The 18,854-nt window shown below is 39.8% G+C and overlaps 1 protein-coding gene across 3 annotated transcripts in view; it reads right to left on the bottom strand.

Moving 5' to 3' along the window:
- The window catches only part of ADAMTSL1 (ADAMTS like 1), an 888,150-nt gene that overhangs the window by 259,601 nt on the left and 609,695 nt on the right, over positions 1-18,854 (bottom strand). The window lies entirely within an intron of this gene.

Genomic DNA, 18,854 nt, shown 5'->3' on the forward strand with positions numbered 1-18,854 from the left:
ATGATTTCAAGTACAGATTATAACACTGAGGTTCATATAAGCTAAACAACTTCCCCCAGGTAACAAAGATGGTGACTAACAAAACCACAATTCCAACTTGGGATTTCCGACTATAGGTTATGGTAGGATCTCTATGAACCATGGAAACACACACAATATAATATTTATTATGACAATGGTGAATGGTGATAACAAAGTTGACTATTCTTATCAAGACCACTGCCACCAGAGCAGGACACATGCACAGGGATGGATAGGTGGCTTCATCTGTACATGTGACTTGGAAACACATATAGGAAGTAAATGGGAAGGTACGCTCTCCATCTACACTTGTGCTTCACACCTCCCTAATATGAGAAAACAAAATCCCTGACCATTCACAAAGGTGCTAATAGTGGTCCATGAGCTATGTTTAGTATTTTCAAGGCCTAATGGAAATATATTTACTGCAATAAAAGCATATAAAGCCCCCCAAGCCCCCAACCATCTCATTACACAAATAAGCTGAATCCAGATCTTTACTGCATTTATTTATTTATTTTTTTTACTTATACTCAGGTATTTAAGTCATAAAATGGGAAAACAAATTATTAGTTAATACATGCAGTGTTTTGAGTAGATGGAAACTTCCAAAACACAAGGCCCATAGGAAAAAAATAATAAAGAACACCTTTGTGTTACAAAGTTGGGAACCACTGGTTGAGTCCTTTGTTTGTTGTTCAAATACCCTTGGGAGGACTAACACATGAAGTTGTTGATTATACTTAAATTAAACCCAACCAACTGAGCATAAGGCATTATGCTGGCTGTTATGGTGCTGTGGGGAATACAAAGAAGTAGTAGGCATAGTCCAATCTAGGGTGAATGGGTTTAATCAGATAATTTCCTCAAAATAGTTGAGAACAGAAAAGGAGTAAGATCTCTAAGACTAAAGGTCATAGGGGTATGGAGGTAGAGAAAGAAGGGAAACCCACCTAGACAAGAGAGAGTAAGCTAGTGTTTGCCAAACATTTGCCATATATATCTTCTCACTTAATTCTTTTCTAAAAATTGAGATATAGGGGCGCCTGGGTGGCGCAGTCGGTTAAGCGTCCGACTTCAGCCAGGTCACGATCTCGCGGTCCGTGAGTTCGAGCCCCGCGTCGGGCTCTGGGCTGATGGCTCAGAGCCTGGAGCCTGTTTCCGATTCTGTGTCTCCCTCTCTCTCTGCCCCTCCCCCGTTCATGCTCTGTCTCTCTCTGTCCCAAAAATAAATAAACGTTGAAAAAAAAAATTTTTAAAAAAATAAAAATTGAGATATAATTGGTATGTAACATTAGTTTCAGGTATGAAACATAATGACTTAATATTTATATATATTCCAAAATTATCACCACCATAAATCTAGTTAACATTATTTAATTCTTGTAATATCCCTGAAAATTACTTAAAATTATGTCTATTTTACAAAAAAAAAACCTGAGACTCAGGAAGGTTTGACAACTTGTCCAAGGTCACATTACTGGGAATTGATGTTGCCAGAGTTGAAATCCAAGCTGAGTAGCATTATGTCATCAGTGAGTGATTCCTCTATTCCATGATGTGTTGTGTTCCTCTTGGGGGTTAGAAGGGCAGTGAGGAGACAGGAAGAATGAGGATGAACATGTCTGTCGGCCACAACTTGTTGCCAAGAGCAACATCAGCCTACAGCTCTCAGTACTGAGATTGAGCATCAAGAAAAAGTGGGATCTTTGCCTTCAGTAGCTTTGAAAATATATTTTCAATGGGAAGGATTCCTTTTTTGAGGCAGCAATTGAATTGATTTAAAAAGAAATTTGTTGGGTTTTTTTTTTCAACAGCAACGCACACATGTCACAGAGAAACACTGGTAAATACCTACAGGTTATCAGGCCAAATGTATGAGGTGTAGCTGTCCTATACTCTAATACACCACAATGTGGGCAAAAAATTTATGTGAAGGCATTAATTCCATTTGCTCCAGAATATTTTCCAAAGGGAGCTTCCCAATACATAACAGTCTCTCCTCTGAGTTTACGAATCACTGGTAGGTAGGCCTACCCAATTTCCTCTTGGATTCACCAGAGTCCTTCCAATGGCCCACAAGATCCTTTATCATCTGAGTTACCTCTGTGACCTTATCTCCCTCTGGCTCACTCTTCTTGTTGTTCTTCAAAAATAGCACTTTCTTTTCTTAGGATAGCACCTCTGGTTGGAACATTCTTTTTCTTTCTTTCTTTCTTTCTTTCTTTCTTTCTTTCTTTCTTTCTTTCTTTCTTCTTTCTTTCTTCTTTCTTTCTTTCTTTCTTTCTTTCTTTCTTTCTTTCTTTTTAATCAGAGAGAGTATAAGTAGGGGAGACAGGAAAAGGGGAAGAGAGAGAGGATCTTAAGCAGGCTCCATACTCAGGGCAGAGCCTCATGAAAGACTTGATCCCATGACCCTGGGATCATGACCTGAACTGAAATCAAGAGCTGGGCGCTCAACCAACTGAACCACCCAAGCGCCCCTGGAATATTCTCTCATAGACACCACTAAAGCCTCCTTTAAGCTTTGCTGTTAGCTTTCATCTTCTCAATAAGCTCTACTTTGATCAGACTATTTAAAGCTGCATCCCAGACCCATGTTCCACACTGTTCTTTTTTTTTTTTTTCATTCTATGGCACTTCTTTTATAATATAATTTGCTTATTAGGTTTATTGTTTATTTTCTATCTCCTCCTAGAATATAATACCACAAGTTTCCAGTGTCTAATAATATAACAAACAATGAATAAAAATTTGTTGAATGAATGAATGAATGAATGAATTCTGTATATAGGCAAGGCTAGTGGGGAGAGAGATAGATTATGTTTCAAAGAATTTTCCTCCTTATCCCACCCTAGAACATAATAACAGTTTATACTACTTAAACTCTCTGCCACTAGTTCCAAAGATCAAAAAAGAGCTCTCGGTCAAAAAAGAAAAATATCTCCATGGATGCATCATTTTATAGTACTACAACTTCTACTTTGATTTCCACTTGTCACTTTGCCTACTGTGTTTCAAGTCCTTCATGCACTGCTCCAAAATTGCTTATTATTTTCAAGTGAGTCTCCCTCTTTATCCACTAGGCACAGTGCTCTAGGCTTCACGTCCTAGCTTTGACATCAACTCTGGACCTGGAAGCTTACTTTGTACTTGATCTCCTGAGCACCTGATTTTTGGCTTTTCCAAAGGGACTTTAGCTTGGACAGTGCTAGGCCTGACTCCTCCCATTACTCTGTGTGGGCTCTAGCCCTTTGGCTGGTCATCTGGCTGGATCAGAACCATAGTCCTTCTCTACCTCCAACCTACCCATCCACACTCTCATCAAAGGGTAGGGACTTTAACCACCTCTGTGGTTAAAGGCTAAAGGAGGACTCCTTGCAATAAGATGTGACCAGGTGCTGTTTTTTAAGCGTCTTATTTCTATCTTCTCTACCATTTGAGCTAGAGATATTTTCCTGTGCTCCTTATTAGCTTGCTTATGCTTGCAGTTCTAGAGATGCTGGGGGATTGCCACTGGTTCTCTGATGTTTAACTCTTTATATTATTAAGCAAATGGAAGAAAATGATGTCAATGTTAGGGGTATGAGACAGCTGATAGAAGGAGCAGTGAATTTATTAGATTGCAAATATTTTTAAGTGTTTTTCCAGCACTGCCTTTCTTGAGATCAAGAATTTAATCTACTTAATGGCTGGGTAAACATACCCTGAAATGGAAAAAGAGAATGACTAAGTCTTATTTCCAACATTTATTATGTTTCTTAGGTGCTCCTGATCTAATTTATTTTTCTCCTTTCTTATTTATTTCAGGGTCTGGCCAAACTGTGGTGTAAATTTATTGCTAAAAACATATGGACTTTTTCGCGTATTGCTTTTGGTTAAATTTGTTTGTCTAGTAGTCTTCAGTAGAAATTCTAAGAATTATCCTAGTATAGACATAGACTAGAATTCATTCTCAGCACATGGTCAGTGGACTTTTCTTTAACAGGCTGTCTTCTTCTCTCCCCTGCTTCCAAAATTAGGGTGTCTGGAGAATGCGAAACAAAATTATACAAAGGCGTGACCTCCGGCCTTGCTTCTGTCTCTTAGACTGTGAAGTGCCCAAGAGGGAAAGTGTTGAATTTGGCCTCACTTCACATGGCATTAACTGTAATTCTTTGTGAATTGTGGTGACATCATGGTATACTTTGACATCACTGCTCAGACTCCCTTCTGCTGCTGGGCATATAATGCATAGTTTTTGTTCAAACACAAGAGTCCTTTGTTGAGAAGAAAAGATAGCAGCTGGTCTTCTGCTCTGGTACAAATGTGGATCTTACTGGAATGTGTCTGTTCAGTAAGTCACCACAAAGTAGTCATTCTGCTATGATGGTTAGAACTCACTCATACACATCGCTCTGGAAAATTCTGTGAAAATTTACATCTAAAGAGTTTCAAAATTCCAGATGTGGCTACAAGTCAGCAAAATTCTGCATATAATAACAATGCTCTCACTCACATATTTAGGTATGTTATCTGAAGTCAATATCCAAAAAGCAGTAGTATGCTGCCTGTACGAGTGTGGCAAGGATAGAGGGGGGAAAAAAAGGAAAGGTAAAGAGGGACATATCTGTCTCCCAAAATACTTCTGGTCCCACAGCCATCCAAGCATCTGGGATCCCTAGCCAGGATGGCTTCCGCCATTCCTTGGCTCTCAAGTCAATTCCTAGTTACTTCCCAAAACCTATGACCTTATTCTAATGTGAAGCTTCTGGGTGGGGCTATTAGTATTCTGATTCAAAGTCAGTCATAAATGTCCTCAACTGACATTTCCCTTTTCCTTTCTTGGGTTCTCCATTAACATTTCTGTCCTAGGGTAAAAGCCGATCAAATGGATCAAAACAGACTTTATCTAAAAATATCATCTGTAAAATGCCTCCAAACTTCTGTCCCATATGGCTATCATACTTGCACAAGGCAGAAAAGTTTCAGTTCAGTTTGAAAAACTAAAGGTTGTTAATCTCAGATCATTCCCTGAGGAACAAGTCATATCACAAAATATTTGGATGGGATAGTAAACTTCTTTTAATGAAAAAAATTTAATTGTTTTGATTGTTTTACTCTTTCAGGGAACAAATAGAGCCATGACATAATCCTCAGTTCTACCATGAGTCTTACAATTGTTAAAAGTATTTGCTCCCCATCTAGAAATTTTATACTTAAGACCAATAGGACCATAGTGCCCATCCCAGTCTTTTATCCGTACATTCACTCCTGGAATATCATTACTTATATAAAGAATCTATGTGTTGTATAGCCCTAACTCATGAGAGAGGCAGCATGACATCGTGGCGGGGGGAACAAACAACTCAACCTGGATGTGATAATTAGTACATTTGCTTGAATATATCATACACGTTCACTATGAGATTCAGTTCTCTCATGACTTATAAGAGGATGATCAATCTACTTTATATACTTGTAAAGATTTCATGTGATAGCTTACAGAAGAAGATCTACTACAGGGCCTACCACTTAACAACTCTGATATATGTCCTGGAATTTCTGGGATAATTCTACTCTCAAACCTTCTGTTTTATAGTCCCCATAGTTATTGGGCCATATGTGCTGATTACCTTGGGGGGATATGTGGCCATTGTGCAAAGGGGAGGTATTCTGCTCCTATATGTGAAAATGTGTCTGAGGTTGTAAAGGGTGGCATGGTGACTTGAGCACCTGTAGACTGCTTGTCTCACAGTTCTTGGTACAGGGTCAAGTTTGTAAGAGCTCAGATCCATTTGAGTTCCTCTGGATCTGACAACAGCAAATATAAAGTAAGATCATAACCCTGATCCTGTGGAAGAAACAGACTCTGTTTTAGAGGGCAGAGCAAGAGAGCTTCATTGAAAAAAAATTTTTTTAAAATTTCCCTCTACCTTGCAAAAGTGGCCAGTGAAATAGCAGCAAGCTTGATTGACTCTTCGGGAAATGATAATTGGGACTTTTTAAGGACTCTGTTAGAAACGTAAAAAGCCTCTCTGGGATTGCTGTTGGAGTAGCAAATAATGTCCTCTGCAGTCCACTCAAATGATAGAAGAATGCTTAGGATTCTTAAAATATCCCTCCTTAGCTCTACTTCTAGACTACTAACCCAGTTAATTCGAGACCACTTTCAAATATGTTTAAGAGAAGAACAATTACTAAGCGTTATTTGTCAACACAAAAGAGATTTCTCAAATTCAGTCTTCTAAAACCTGAAGTCTGGGGCAAAATATATTTTCAGAAGTGGGAGCAAGAGTTTGGAGTCCTGTTTTCTCCATGGGAGTCTGCACCCATAGGAACATGTTAATATATGTGTTAATATATGACAGATGAGTTTAATGAAAGAAAGCGAGTAGTCAGCAAATCCAGTTGGTTGGAGAAACATTAAAAAATCTATTTGTGTTAATGGGGAACAAACCTTGAATATGAATGTGCAAACCAAAACAAATCAGTTAAAATTTTTATTTATTTATTTTTTTAAGGAAAAGTAGCCTGCTCAAAACTGGGAATTAGAATGGTTTCTCAATCAGAATTAGCAATAAACCAATCAAATAGCAGTCACAAAGTCGTAAGAGAAACATGGACTTACTGATTTTTAATGGGCTCTATATTTCCTAAATCTGATGTTAAGTCAGCCTCTGGATGTGGTGACTGGATTGAGTGGGAAGAAGACTGACGGTTATCCACTTGGTCACCCTTTCAAACTCTATCTAGGCTTGTGAGTTTATGATAATCTGTTGTATTTTGCTGAATCACTACAATACTGACTGTGGCAAAAATAAACTGCCCTTTCTTTCATTTTAGACAAAACCAAATTCACTCAAAGGCCCCGAGATGAAAAGAAATGACTGCATACATTTTTCCCATTGAGAAAGATCAAGAAAATTCCACTAGTCACCCACTCACATTCATAAAAATGAACTATTATTTTTCTTATAATAGTCCTAGTTTAAAATCAGCTGAAACTATAAATTTCAAATCCGACAGAATTTGATACTTAGCATATGTCTAAAAATTTACATTTAAATCTTGACATATTTTAAGATTCAAGTTTTTGTAATAGGTATAATTGGTTTTTAGTCAGTTTTCTAAAACTACCTAAAAAACGAGCACAGAAAGCTTATCTATGTGCTATCTTCTAACTTCTATGAAGATACCCAATTACCTGTTTCAATGCCCTCACATTATTGCTTCCTGGTGGACCAGGGGTAAAGAAGAGGGAAGATTTTCATGGCTCACGCAACAGTCATAATTTGACAAATACTAAACCAAGTAACATATCTTCTGTATGTATTATGTATAAGTTATATAAATTTTGGATAATTGGTTTATATTAAAATAATATGCAATGTGTCCTTATCAATACAACTATGTGAATCTAAAATAGAAATGTCCCCCAATTCTGCAAGACTGGGCCTACTAAATACCACATTTACTAGAAAAACATGCTTTAACCACTGATTTTAAGGTTTTCAAGTGCTGTCATGTCAAATGGATTCTTTGCATGGTTTTGACCTAGTCTTCTTGCCATTTTCTATATTAAAATTCCACTTGTATTAAACTATATCCTGTAGATGCAGGCATGTTAGAAGGAATCACTTACTGGGATATTTACCAAAGAATAGATGAAAATAGGGGCACCTGGGTAGCTCAGTCGGTTAAGTGTCAGACTTTGGCTCAGGTCATAATCTCACAGTCCGTGGGTTTGAGCCCCACGATGGGCTCTGTGCTGACAGCTCAGAGCCTGGGGCCTGCTTCCGATTCTGTTTCTCCCTCTTCCTCTGCCCCTCCCCAGCTTTCAGTCTGTCTCTCTCAAAAAATAAATAAACATTAAAAAAATTTAAAAGAACAGGTGAAAATATTTGTTAGTATCAGCATTATAGCTTTTATGAATATGGTGCTGCACAGAACATGTGGGCATTGAGTTCTCAGATGATTTCTAACCTCTATTTCTAAACTCTTTCCAATGAAAGTGTTAAGACTAAGGATACATGGATTTCCCTTGTCACTTGCCTTAGCAAGGTGTGGTCTTCCCAGCTGAGGTCCATGAAGCCTCCTGTTTTGTGGTTAGTGTTGCAATCAGAGTCGAAAGGAAGGTAGAAAATAAATAGTGTCAGCCACAATTATTCTTAAGAGTGGAAGATTATACTAAGAAATTGTAGACTGTGGCAAAGGATGTTTCTCACTTGTCAAATGTGATGCCAAGAAGAGACAACAATAAATAACTAGTGAAGGGGAAAGTATCATGATTATCAGGAAGCCACGACTATGTCCCCCAGGTACTGACTGATGTTTTGCTGAGTTCACGAAGCCTTACACAAACTGACTGCCTAGATGACAAACCTAGGTGATTTTTTTTGTCACCTGTCAAGAAAATGGCAGACTTGGGGTTCCAACCTCTTTGTAATACTTCATTCCTATTACACTGGGTGGTCTGATACACCAGAGGACTTTTTTTTTTTCATTTAAATCCAAGTTAGTTAACATACAGTGTAATAATGATTTCAGGAATAGAATTTAGTAATTCATCACCTACATATAGCACCCAGTGTTCATCCCAACAAGTGTCCTCCTTAATGCCCCTTGACTATTTGGCCCATCCCCCCACCCAACATCCCTCAAGCAAACCTCAGTTTGTTCTCTGTATTTAAGTCTCTTACGGTTTGTCGTCCTCTCTGTTTTTATACTATTTTTGCCCCTTCCCTTATGTTCATCTGTTTTGTATCTTAAATTCCACATATGAGTGAAATCATATATTTGTCTTTCTTACTTATTTCGCTTAGCATAATGCACTCTGGTTCCATCCATGTTGTTGCAAATGGCAAGATTTCATTCTTTTTGATCATCGAGTAATATTCCACTGTGTGTACATATGTATGTATGTGTGTGTATATACATACACATATATACCACATCTTCTTTATCCATTCATCCATCAATGGACATTTGGGCTCTTTTCATACTTTGGCTATTGTCGATAGCACTGCTATCGACATAGGGGTGCTAAACATAGGGGAGCACGTGCCCCTTTGAAACAGCATTCCTGTATCCTTTGGATAAATACCTAGTTGTACAATTGCTGGATCATAGGGTAGGTCTATTTTCAAATTTTTGAGGAACCTCCATACTGTTTTCCAGAGTGGCGGCACCAATTTGCATCCCTGTCAGCAGTGCAAAAGGGTTACCAGAGGACTTTTAAGTCAGCTGTCTGTATACTCAGAGGAGTAGGGAAGCACCACTGGGATGTAGCAGCTTCTTAGATGACAGCACACTGTTTTAAGACATAGTTTTTCAGGGAATGTTTGTACCTCTGCTTTAAAACCTAGCCTATCATGTATCAATAATGTTCACTACGTTTGTTTCGTAGACCCAACTAAGGACATTCAAAAGGGGAAGATGGTTCTGCAGGACAGTCTCTTGGGACACAAAAACTTCCAAAAAAAGATTCCAAGGCTTTTTCCAATAGTATGAAGCCCCTCCCCCCCCACCTCCGCAAATTTATTTTCAATGCTTGCCTGTAGCTCGGCTTTGGCATTAAGTCAGCTATTACCTTAAGCAGAGGCGAAAACATCTTCAGTTGCAGCTGGCAAGACTAAGGGGAAGGAGGGGGGCAGTGAGGAGGGAGAAGACGGAAAGGAGCTGAACTCAGCCCAAACACAGCTCACATATGGGCGGCCTGACCCGGCAAAGACCTCAAAAGCCCTGCCAGTAGCCATTGAGTAGGACCTCCAGGCGAACTTTTGATTTGTACCACGCAGTGTCAGGAAGAAGAAAGCCCAGGATGACACACGGCCAATTCTCTAGCATCCTGACTTGAACACCTGATTCACACATACAGTACCTGCCTCTGCTCCCTCCACCCAGCTTGGGTCAGAGGCCAATTCGTGAGGCAAGAAGGATGCGTTCTGACACCAAAGCACCATGACACACAGTCCTGACCTTCTCTGTCAGAGGCAAAATAAAAACATTTGGAAAGCATGTGAACAGAGTATTCTCGTATTAGTTTTTATTTGAGAACCTCACATAATTCCAAAAAACAGGAACATTGGCAACTTCAGCTCCAGAAATGTTCAAGATTCCTGTCACAGGACAACTACAAGTAAAAAATGAGGACCATGGGAAGCGTTAGTTAGGTGGGAAGCTGGCAGCCCACTTATGCCCCTGAAAGAGCAATTCTGTCTCTGCGCCTGTCCACCCCATTTCCATAAAGATTTCCTAAAGAGAGGGCAGAATCCCCGGCTGAATAGAATCACGCATCGCTTTAAAATGTGTACATTGTCAAGGTTACGTTTCTGGACTAAGTGCTTATCTAGTAGTTCCACAAGACCCACTTCTTTTGCACTGGGATTCGAACTTTCTTTCAGACATAACTGCTTTCTCAACTACAATGCTGGCATTGGGTCCAATTAGATCTGAAGAAAAGGCTCCATTTTGTAAGTGGTCATTTAAATTGCAGACGTGGATTCAGCCTGCCAAACGTGTACATGCTATCATAAATCAACACCCGCATACATAGCAGGCCGCAGCCCTCTGAAACACCTCATTGGTATGCAAAGAGGCACAGCTATACTTTTCTTTCTTTCCAGCAGACAGCATCTCACCATTTTCATGGTTATTCTCTGAGCTTGTGAGCAGCAGAGGGAGAAAAGGTAGGGAAGAATACAGGCTCCAGGAATCCCAAGCCCAAACTTTTGTAAATTGCCTAGAGAAGCTGAAGAAGTTTCAGGGCCATGATCTCCATCACAATGAGCAAGCCCTTTACTCAACACCCTTTATGGGAATGTATTGTCCTGGCTGTTGGAGGGTAAACAGCTGAGAAGTCACAGCCCATGCTTTACAGAGCTTTGTAAGCTAGAAGTATGGGTACAAGAGGAGTAGGTGGTGAGCTGGTGAGAATGAAAAATGGTACAGCTGCCGTGGAAAGCAGTATGGAGATTCCTCAATAAATGAAACATAGAATTACCATACGATCCAGCAATTCCAGCTCTGGATATATACCTAGAAGAACTGAAAGCGAGGACTTAACCATATAATTTGTAGGCCCATGTTCATAACAGCATCCTTCACAACAGGCAAAAGATGGAAACAGCCCAAGTGCCTACTAGCTGATGAACAGATAAACAAAATGTGGTATATACTGTTAAATTAATTAAACAAGGAGGCCATTAGACTGATGTGGCTGTAATGCCATGGCAGCCTACATAAGGAAACCTAGATCTAAGTCTATAAATGCCTCAAGGTTACAAAATCAAAACAGCAAAGACAGCCAATCAGTAAGAGTCAATTAGGCTCTAAGTTATAGCCAATCAAATAATTTCCTTTCTTTGCTTCTGCACTTTCTTTAAAATTTTTTTTTTTCAACGTTTATTTATTTTTGGGACAGAGAGAGACAGAGCATGAACGGGGGAGGGGCAGAGAGAGAGGGAGTCACAGAATCGGAAACAGGCTCCAGGCTCTGAGCCATCAGCCCAGAGCCCGACGCGGGGCTCGAACTCACGGACCGCGAGATCGTGACCTGGCTGAAGTCGGACGCTTAACCGACTGCGCCACCCAGGCGCCCCTGCACTTTCTTTAAATAAGTCTCTCCCCCGGCTCCTGTTGGTAAGTGCTCCCAACCATGTCAGTGTGATACTGCCTGATTCTAATAGGAAAACACCCAAATAAACTCACTTTTTAAAAAAAAATTTTTTTAACGTTTATTTATTATTTTTGAGACAGAGAGAGACAGAGCATGAACGGGGGAGGGGCAGAGAGAGAGAGAGAGACACAGAATCGGAAACAGGCTCCAGGCTCTCAGCCATTAGCCCAGAGCCCAACGCGAGGCTCGAACTCACGGACTGTGAGATCATGACCTGAGCTGAAGTCGGACGCTCAACCAACTGAGCCACCCAGGGCGCCCCTAAACTCACTTTTTAATATGCCTCAGCTTATCATTTTAACATTTCACACAATGGAATATTATTCAAGCTATAAAAAGGAAGGAAAACCTTACACATGATACAAGAGTAATGAACCTTGAAGACTTTAAACTAAGTTCAATAAGAGACCAAGATTACAAATACTGTATAATTCCAATTATATGAGGTACCCAGAATAATCAAATTAATAGAGACAGAAAATGGAAAGATAGTTACCAGGGGCTTAGAGGAGGGGGAATGGGGAATCACTGTATAATGGGTATGGAGTTTCAGCTGGAGAAGATAAAAACGTTTGGGGATGAATGGCAGAGATGATTACATATACAGCAATGTATATGTACTTAATGCTGGTGAACTTGAACTATCTATCTAAAATGGTTAAAATGCTAACTTTAAAAACATTTTATTAAAAATTTTTTTAGTGTTTATTTATTTTTGAGAGAGACAGACAGAATGCGAGTGGGTTAGAGGCAGAGAGATACACAGAATCCGAAGCAGGCTCCAGGCTCTGAGCCGTCAGCACAGAGCCTGATGCGGGGCTCGAACTCATGAGCTGTGAGATCATGACTTGAGCCAAAGTTGGACACTTAACCGGCTGAGCCACCCAGGCGCCCCCAGATGGATTTGAACTTGAATGCAAACTCTGTTACTTATTAGCTGTATGACCTTGTCCATGTTCTCACATTTCTCCATGTCTTGGTTTCTTCTGTAATATAATTCCAATAACACCTTCAAAAGCTGTTATGAGAATTCATTATAACAATGTAACGCTCTTAAAGTGTACCAATGGGAGAAGCTCCTAACACTATTAATTATAACAACAAATACGGCTGTGGAAGCTGAAGAAATGAGACAGGCAAGAAGGAGATGCTAATGTGTGTTTTTAAATATTGTTCGCTGCTATTCTTTAAAACTCAAAAATGGAGTTCTCATTTTAGATAAAAATATTATTACTCATTATTCAGGTGACTTAATTTGCTCCCTCAGAAGCTGCCCACTGACCTAGGATAAGGAAGGAAGATGGGAGTATTCAGAACAGGTATCAAAAACTCAGAATTCACTACCACGAACACATTGGTTGTGCCCTTAGCCAGCCGCCCAGTCCCCCTGCTTCTCCATGTCTGACCTACTTATCTGCATGTGTCAAACACCTCTCTATGAGGAAGAAAAGTCTTGACAGATTAGATACAGTAACAGATTCTCTACAGGAGCACACTCCTGTATCAATATGGACAACTGAGAATTGTCTGTCTCTGTTTGTTTGAATGGGAGAATAAAAAGGTTTTATGTACTAGCTTTGGGGTACAGATGGGACTAGTTTCTCATCAGCCTGGGAAGGGTTGATAGAGGAGGTGAGATGTGAGCTGTGAACTAAGGAATGGCGGCAGTACTTTGGAACAATGAAGGCAACCTGCCAAGTCCCCCCCCCCAAATCGGAAGCAGACTAGAAGGCTGGCCTGGGGCTTGAAGCCAGGTGGGTTCTGATTCTAGTGCTGGTACTGTGCTAGACACATTCCTCCAGGCTGCACACCAGAAACTTCTTCCTTAAAGGCCCACAGAAGTCTTGCTGGAATCCATTAAAACACTGTTTGAACCCTGGTGAACTTTTGGCTGAAGAAGAGAGGAGGCTCATGTTTGCAGCAGAAGGTTCATCTTGTCCTAGTACAAAAAGATTTTAGTATGAACCAACACAGAGGTTTTCCATGGCTTGTCTATCAGTATTAACTTCTGAGCATTTCCAGCCCATCAGATTCTCCCACTAAGGGATGAAGGGTGCACCTTACTGTCCAGGGAACAGAATGACTCGGGGTATAATTACTCTCCCATAGGCAGTAGGCAGTAGCAAAATCATATCCATTTCTTAAGACATTTTTAAATGCATGAGCCCACACTGTAGTACCTTGTTAGAATTACTAATAATAATGGAAGATGGTAGAATTTTAAGGCAACTGCAGAACTATTGCCTTAATAGATTGTTTCCTATTATGGGAAAATATCTGGGATATTTCTTAGACAATTTCTAAACAACTAAAAGTCTGGACTTTTAAAATTTCTAAGAGCCTATGTCAATAATTTTACATTATCCCACAGAAGCTACACACACTTAATAAAGTCTACTTTTATGTAGACTGAATCCCTGATTTAGAAATATACAAGCAATTTATAAAACTGTCGCCATATGCACAGTCATATATAGCATCCCTAAGAGGTCCCTTGTGGCCATGACCGTTTTAGTTGCTTTATCCCCTAGTCAGGGCTAATTAGGTCAATAACAGAGACACCTAGACCAGACCAGATTGTCTTCTTGGGATTGAAAAAGTGACTGGAGACAGAGAAAGACAGAAGTCTTCGTCCAGATCTGGGCACATCTGTAGCTAAGGACCTCAAAGCTGCCCTAGTTTCTATGTTTCCCGAGGTCTGGCCCTTCAGCTTGCTCTTTGGTTCTAGCCACCCAGTAACTGTTTTTCTGAATAAATAGTTGATAGTCCTATCATTGATCTATCCCTTCAATAACCCTTTCTTTTGAATTTTAGTTGAACAGAATACATTTCTATTGCTTGTAGCCAAAATAACTTTAACAAAGAGATACATATTTTGCTAGGAGGGGCATTTGTTTTCCTATCCTGAAGCTAGGTGTATAGAAGAAAATTTTGTCAAGAGGTATGCCTCCAGCATTTTAAAAAGGGGAGAGGGGTGCTTGGGTGGCTCAGTTGGTTAAGTGTCCATCCGACTCTTGTTCTCGGCTCAGGTCATGATTTCATGGTTCCTGAAATTGAGCCCTGCTTTGGGCTCTGCACTGATAGCATGGCGCCTGCTTGGGATTCTCTCTCTCCTTCTCTCTCTCTGCTCCTCCCCCACTTGTGCTCGCTCTCTCTCAAAAATAAATAAATTGATTAAAAAAATAAAACTAAAAGAGGAGAGAAAAAAAAGCAAAGGAGTTAAAGATTTTGAGAATCCTTAAGAAAAGAAACAGAAGTGAAGGAAATAATGCCAAAGGAAACCAATAGTAAATCTATAATATTCTGGACTTAAAAAGAAGTAGGCTTTAAAGACAGTACAAGGCTTGGGACACCTGGGTGACTCAGTCGGTTAAGCGTCTGACTTCGGCTCAGGTCATGATCTCATGGCTTGTGAGTTTGAGCCCCGCGTCAGGCTCTGTGCTGACAGCTCAGAGCCTGGAGCCTGCTTCGGATTCTATGTCTCCCTCTCCTTCTGCCCCTCCCCCACTCACATTCTGTCTTTCTCTCTCAAAAACAAATAAACATTAAAAAAATTAAAAAAAAATAAAGACAGTACAAGGCTGGAATCAAGGGAAAGATAACAAAAATAAAATCCATACTTTCAACAATAAGAAATTGCACTATTTTCCTTTTAAAATCACCATTTGCACAGGTTAAGAGTTTGTATTTTCCTATCTTAAGGTTTTAAAAAACTTGAGTAGGTGCTCTTTATCTGATATTCAAAAGTATAAGCTTTCAAGTCTGACGCATCAGAGTCCAAATACTAACTCAGCCACTCCCAGGATATATGATCTTAAGCAAGCAAATTAACCCTTTGGGTTATAGATGGGGTTCGTGTGAGGTTTGGGTCAAGCACTCGGCACAGTGCCCGGCATGGTCAGTGCTCAGTATATGAGGTGGACTATTTTAATATTCTTACAATTACCATGATGATGATTTTAACTCTTTGCCCTTGCCCATAAAAATATCTAGCCTATGTATCCTTTGGGGAATGGTCAGAGATACAGAGAGCTGCAGAGTCAGCCTGTCCAGGTAGTGATGCTGGCTTAGAAGTGTCCACACCATCTCATGGCTGGAGCAACTATTCAGCTTTATCAAATGGCTACTACATCCTAGTGCAGACCAAATATTGCAGATCTAATTTTTTAAAAGATATGTTGTGAATATGAACTTTTCTTGGAAATATATTTACATATTGGCAACTAATTCAAATTTTTACAAAACTAGACTACAGCCTCTGAGGAAAAGTTGTCAGTGGCAGATATATTTGGTTGGAGGATTGCTAGTTTGCAACCTCTGCTTCAGGGCTATGATAATCATCTCGGGAGAAAACGAAAACTATACTCCAAATTATAGAGAGAAACCTGGAGAATACTTGGGAAAATACCAGGCCTTGCTTACATAGCCCTGATGAAACCATTCTATACACACACTCCCTAAGAAAGCATGTTTTAATGGGGCGCCTGGGTGGTTCAGTTGGTGAAGCATCCGACCCTTGGTTTTGGCTCATGTCATGATCTCACGGTTTCGTGGGTTCAAGCCCCACATTGGGGTCTGTTCTGGCAGTGCGGAACCTGCTTGGGATTTTCTGACTCCCTCTCTCTCCCCCTCTCTTACTTACCCTGTCTCAAAATAAATAAATAAACTTTAAAAGTAGTATGTTTTAAATGAGCATAAAAATGTTTCTCTGAAAAAAACCCATGCGTGAAGAGACTCAGTGTTCCTCTGACCTGATGGTATCCTACTCCCTTCCAAATACCTTGTCAGCACTAGCTGCACATACCCTGCTCAGAGCATACCTGGGGGAGGGAGAGGGCAGGGGCCAGTAGAGCTGAACTTGCTTCACCATTGAGTATATCTTTGCCTTAACTAGCCGAATTGAATTGTATCCTTTACCCCAGCAAACCATGTCCTTGCAATCACTATGCATAAAAAGAAAAAAGAAAAAAAAAATTCATCTGTACCTAGGTCACATAAAAATCTAGACTGGAAATGGCTGCAAGACATTGTATCATTTTACTCAATAAAAAGCTGTTTGCATGAATGGGAGAATCAACAAATTAACAAGCCTTTCTGACAACCAACAGTAATCCTGAAGTTTCTCCCTCAGAAGCTGAGAGTACCCAATGTGAAGAAGACAGCAGTCAAATATGCGGTAGTTAAGAGCTTGGGAAAGCAAAACACTGGCTATGTTCTTTCAAGCTTTCCTAACTCCCCACTCACTCTTTCCCTAAAATACTTGTTTGTTTCTTTAAATCACCTGTCACTCTCCTGGCAAAGAAACTAAAGTTATACTCAAACTTAGTCATAAACCTAAGTGCACATGGGACTAGCCAGCCACCAGTTCCTGGCCACTGTGTGATTGCTACAGCCTGCAGGTGCAATAGGTTTGCACTTGGCATTTCTGCAGGAATGGAAGTGGTGTGTGTTAAGTTTTTTAGAATGTTTATTGTTGGCAAGGTTTTCCACTTGTATTTTCTTTTATAGTACAACAATTTTTAAGTGAATGGAATGTTCGGTGATAATTTGGCCACAAGGGAGGGAAATTTAGCTCAGGGACTGAAATGTACTCAATAATGGTAAAAGAGACCAACAAAATGAATAAATAATTCAAATCAGAAGAATGCTTTAAACGCTACAGGTCCTTAAAATCACACATACAAAAAGCACTTGCCGTTAATACAGACTAAAGAGCACTGTACTTGGAGCCAGAAGACATCCAGCTTTGAATCTGGGCTCCACTACTTGCTTGCTCAGAGACCTTGGGTAAGTCACATGCCTGCTCTGATGCTCAGTGTCTTTAGAAACCGAGTGAGGAGATTCAGCTGGTGATCTCCAAGGTTTCTTTCAAAGCCACTGTTTTGTGATTAGCTTTGGAAAGAGGTTCAAAACATTTCCCAAGCCCTCTGAATTTGTCTTGGCCTCTGGGTTCTATTAACCACACAGATCGGTTCTTGCCTTTCTGTCTAGATTTCTCAGATTCTTAAGTGTTCCCTTGGATCGAAAATAGGCATCCGACAGCAAAAACACTTTGTACCTTCCTGATTTGAACTCCTCAAGGCAGTACAACCAAGAGGCAATAGAAAGAACAAGTGGGGTGTATGACACTAATTTTAGGTGTCTGGGTGGATTTTCCTGATACTGGCAAGTAGCCCTTCCTACGAATGTTCCAGGAGAGTCTGTGGCAACCATGAGTATGTTAAAACTTGGGTAAAATTATGTTCATGGCTCAAAATCTGGAAGGTACCTGATGCTTTAAATTGTTTTTATTATTAAGGATTTTGGTAATTAAAGTAGCTACAACATTAAAAAAAAACTATACCTTTACTTGATATTTCTTTGGAAATATGCCAATCAGCTAGTGTACAATTACTTACTCTAATTACCCTTCATATTTACATTTGAGTTTTCATATTAAAAATTTTGTTTTAATATTTTTTTATTTTTTGAGAGACAGAGATACAGTGTGAACAGGGTAGGGACAGAAGAAGAAGGAAACACAGAATCCAAAGCAGGCTCCAGGCTCTGAGCTGTCAGCACAGAGGCTGATGTGGGGTTCAAACTCACAGACCATGAAATCATGACCTGAGCCGAAGTCGGATGCTTAACTGACTGAACCACCCAGTTTCACATTTTTAAACAATTATATGAAGTGACTTCAGACACCCAGTTTCAAAAAGCTTTCCTGATTTTTACTTTACTATTTAACTTTTTTTTTCTAAACCTAAGGAAAAGTTTCAAATCTTTCAAATTTCTCATATACTTAAACTTTGCATTTCAAGTTTCTGGGAGGACCTATGACCACAAACTTAATAATTATATTAATTATGGAGAGAACTGAACTAATTAAAACTATGTCTGAGGATCATCTACTTGAACCATGGAATATCCTGTAGGAGCAAACATTCTTCAGATCTATTTTCTAATATACATTTGGGGAAAAAAGTACATCATACTGGAATCCTAATTGATATTTATGGTCTTTGGAAACCTTGCATTTTGTGAGACTAATCCCAGGAAGGATCTAAGGGCTTCAGCAATAAGAGCTCATCCAGAGAATCTGATATGGGTGATGTACTAAGCAAGCCAACAGTTATGTTGATGGCAAAGGTTCTGGGTAGACCTGGCCCATCCCCTAAGTCATGGTAAATAA

Source organism: Prionailurus viverrinus, chromosome D4, assembly GCF_022837055.1.
Source record: "Prionailurus viverrinus isolate Anna chromosome D4, UM_Priviv_1.0, whole genome shotgun sequence".
Lineage (NCBI taxonomy): Eukaryota > Metazoa > Chordata > Mammalia > Carnivora > Felidae > Prionailurus > Prionailurus viverrinus.